Below are 4,738 nucleotides of genomic sequence, written 5' to 3' on the forward strand. Positions count from 1 at the left end.
ATTCAGTCCAAGTGGTTCAAAATTTATATTTGCAGGATAAAGATTTGACTATTTGATTAGAAATTCAACTATTTGTTAAATAACTAGTTTCTTTTGGTTGGAAGTTCAAATATTTTATCTTTAAACTTTTTTCGTACCTTACATATTTAAATAAAAATGATAATTTTTTTGAAAACTTTACTGAAGAAGAAAAAATAAAATATCTTATTCGTTAAAAAAAATACAGCATTTTAGATCTTTTAACATTTTTAAGGTTTTTTGGCACAAGGTTCTAAAAGCTTTCTGATGGCGAAAGGAACCGGCAGGCAGAATTTCCTCCTTTTTTAATTTGATTAAAATCTAAAACTGACTTAAAATTTTATTTAATTTAGTAGAATTTTATTCAAGTTATTAAGTTCAAAATGATTTACAGTCAATTTAAAGAAAAGTCGATTTTACATCAAATCAACTGGGATTAATAAGAATTGATTAATTAAAAAAAATTAACCCAATCTTGGATGATAAAATTGATATTCTCTACTTAAATTTCTAGAATATTATTAGGAAAGACCACTCTGCAGTAGATAATCTTAAATTAGTAAAAAACTGAAAAAAAATATTAATTTTTTTGTTAGTAAAACATTTCAGCACGAATATGATACTTTTTGACGAAATTTCATTAAAAATTAATAATTAATTAATGTGTGAGCGCACAAAATTAGTTTTCAACATGAATACGAAAATTTCGCTTCTTTATTATCAATAATTTAAACTAAATAAAACATTTCTGTAGCATATTTATAAAATTGAATCAAAGTTTAAATATTATTTAACCTTATTTCTTGATACGCATGGTTTTTTAGAATTATTTATAAATATTTGAGGAGTTCTTATTTGCCATTTTATCCAGTTGTAATCTAAATAGGTAATCTAAATATTTTCCAACAATTTAGTTGAAAATTTGTCGTTTTTTTGTTGGGTATTAATTTTATTAAATAAAAATTCAAATCTTCTGTTTTTTAATCTAAATTGATGATTTTTTAAAAAGTTTAATTATTTGGTTGAAAATTAAATTATTATTTAAAGAATTAAATTAGTTGTTTAGAAAATAATCTTTTGTTGACTTAAAATTCATTTTTATAAACTGAAAATTTAACTAATGTAAACATGGGTATTACCGACACCTTAAAAGATTTTTTCTAGAAAAAGAAGAATATTAATTTATATACTTATTGTTTGATAACGAAGATAAATATAACTGAAAAAGCAGATTTTTACCGTTTTCAGACAGTACCCAGTAATACAATTATTCTTTGTCAAACTATTGTTATATTTCTTTAAAAATAATTTATTGAAATTCAGCGAACGACATCATATTTCTAGTGAACGACACCCTACATTCAGTGAACGACACCGGTATTGATTTTGAATTTACAAGAAATTATAAAGTTATTTGTAAGAAATATTATGCAATTAAGTTACGTCAGACAATAAGCAACATCATTTTGCATAATTATGGGTGTCTTTTAAAGAAAAGACGAAGTTTTCGGCAAAAAGGAATACCTTCGATATTGTGTGGTTATGTTTATTTCATCAGCTTACAAATTTGTCAAATTCATTCTGGGCTGTCGTTGATTGATTTTTGAGGTTCGGAACAAAATCAATTAAAAGGATATTGAACATTAAAAACTTTTGAAAGGCGATGTCATATAAATAAGGAAAGCAAATAGCAATCATAGCAACACGGACATCAATAAAAAATGCGTATTATTCCCTCAAAACTTCCTTCTGTTGGATGTCGTTCACTGAGAGATACGTATGTCCCTACTGAAAATTCCTATATAGGTTCCTATATAGGAACCTACATCGGATCCTATATGATCCTACATAGGAACCTATGTGTCTACCTATAGGTGCCACCTATAGGAAATGACATAGGATCCTATAAAGGATCCTATAAAGGTTTTTATATAGGACCCTGTATAGGATCCTGTATATGGTTCTGCATGGGACCATATATAGATGCGCAGTACTATTTTATAGCACTCATGGCTGCGCAGAAGCTTTTTGGTCCTCCAGGAGCATCTAGCGACATATGTACCATTAGGTACTATACCATGAGGTATCATTAGTTAGGTACCATCAGTTAGGCACGATTAGGTACCTTTTTAGGGTGTGTTCTATACAGGCACCTATATAGGATCCTATGGCCTTTTCTATAGGTGGCACCTATAGGTGAAAGATGTAGCATCTTATCTAGAATCCTATATAGGATCCTATGTAGGTTTCTATGTATGATCCTATATAGGAACCTATATAGGAATTTTCAGTAGGGGTCGTTCACTGGTTTTGAAGGTATGACAAGAATATTTCAAATATATTCAGTCCACTCAAATTTGAGACTAATATTCATTTCATTATATTGCAAAACATAATAATCTGACCTCTAAAAGTAGTACAAAATGAGAAAAACCTTTTCGTTTAACTTTCAGAGGACTGTCAAATTAACGACATGGGTAATTTTATAGTGTCAATATGTCCTTCTGAAGATGGTAACAAAAATGTTATTTAATCAATATAAATTCAGTAATTTTCTACTGAATAAATATTGAAATACAAATTACATGGATAATAGAATATTCATTTTCAATTAACTGTTTAACTGAAAAAAGAACTATTCGATTTTCAGTTGAAACTTGATATTTTTTAGTTGCAAATTCAACTACTTCATTGAAGGTTGAATTAATTAATGAAAGATTTAGTTATCTAGTTAAAGGATTCTTGATTTAAGTGTAAAATTATTTGACAGATAATTTAATTATTTTTTTGAAAATTTGTTATTCTTTTTTTGTAGAAAATTTATATTCATGATTGAAAATTCATCTCATTGAAAATTGAACTATATTTTGAAAATTCAGTTCTTTGGTTAACAGTTAATCTATTTTGTTAGAGAATTAAACTGATTGTATAAAAAAAAACATTTTTGTTACTTCAAAATGCATTGTTTTACACTGACAATTTAACTATTATATTTTTCAGTTGATAATTCTACTATTCGCTATAAATTCGATAAATTTTGTTGAAAATTCATAGTTCATTTTGTGGTTGTAAATGCATAATTTATTTAAAAATATATATCTCTTAGGTTGGCAATAGAAAAACTTTCTTAAAAAATTGCCTTATCAATGGTTAAAAATTTATTTTAATAATTAAAATTGTCACTATTATATTTTTTATAACAAATGTATATTTTTTGGTTGAATATCCAACTATTTTGTTGAAAATATATGTGCTTCGTTGAAAACTTGTCTTTCTTGGTAAAAGAATGACCTTTTTGGTTGAAAATTGTTATTTTTGGTAAAAAACTTATATCTTTAGTTGCAAACTGAACTATTTTGCTGAAATTTTTTTGCTCATAAAAAGTTAATTTTTAAAATAAAAAATGTAAAAATTCAATTTTTAATAAAAATTTATCTTTTTTGGTAGAAAATTCATCTCTTTGGTTGAAAGTTTAATAGTTTGTTTAGAAAATCATTGTTTTTCGGTTGAGTTAATTTTTTAAGATTGCGAAAAAAACCCTCTCTAGCTCCGCTGAGATATAATCCCAGGTCCGTTTACTTTGCATTTATTATTCTTTTATGAATATTTAGAAATTAAATGATTAGTATAATGCTGAGTTTTAACAGAATTTTTGAATCTCCAGCCAGAGAAATTAATTTTTAAAAAATTTGTTCAACTTTCGACCAATTAATTAATTGAATTTTTTTTAATCGATTCTTACAGAGAAATTAATTCTTAATTTAAGAAATTAAGAAATTTTAAATCTCATCTATACCAGGTGCCTTTCCATCCTTCGTCAATCCTAACACCTTGACTATTTCTTTCCTTATTATGTCCTTTTTCCTCATCTCTTTCTCGACCATATCAAACCCATTTGAAAAAACGCACGTGCTATTTGGCATTCAAACAGAAAATATACAATTGATACTTAAAATAATTGAATGTTTGTTAAATTTTTGTCGAGCAGTCGTGTGTTTTCCGGGCTGCTGACCTACTTCCCTCTCTAAACTTCCAAACCATACAAAAATAGAAAAATTGAAGAAACGAAGGTGATTTTGCTACAGTTTGAACTTCATTGAAACAATAACAAGGCCACACTCTGAAACTTGTGAATCTCCATTTTTGAAATTTTTGTAATCCTTAAGTTCTTTGCGAATATCTAAAAAAAATTAAATTAAGCCCATGTTTGTCGTACAGCCCGTTACCATTTTGATTAAATATTTTATCAGGTGGTTCAAAATTAAACAATTTTCTTAGAAAGTAATTTTTTTTATAAAAGTTCACTTCTTATGTTGAGAATTTTGTTTTTGTTGGGAGTTGAATAATTTTGGCCAGTTTTTTATAAAAGAAATGGACATCCGCTTGTGAACTTTTACAAAAAACTGAAGTGAGGTGAATTTCAAATTCACGTGAAAGATAAATAAAAGTGAAATAAAATTAATAATCAGTTCCCTGTTTTCTGTTTGAATTCAGAGTTCTTATTTTGAAATAAAAATATTTTTTGGTTGAAACATCGAACCTTACATCATTTTTTTTCAAGTATTAATTGTTTTAACTGACATATAATTGTGGGTCCGGATGCAATAAGGGCACATACAATTTTTTCGTGCGAAAACGAAGTCCCCTGGAGGCTTTAGAAAAAATTTTCGAAATTTAATTTTCAAAAGATATATATGGATGTAAAATTTGATTGCGCATC

This window comes from Belonocnema kinseyi, chromosome 10, assembly GCF_010883055.1.
Source record: "Belonocnema kinseyi isolate 2016_QV_RU_SX_M_011 chromosome 10, B_treatae_v1, whole genome shotgun sequence".
NCBI classification, from domain to species: domain Eukaryota; kingdom Metazoa; phylum Arthropoda; class Insecta; order Hymenoptera; family Cynipidae; genus Belonocnema; species Belonocnema kinseyi.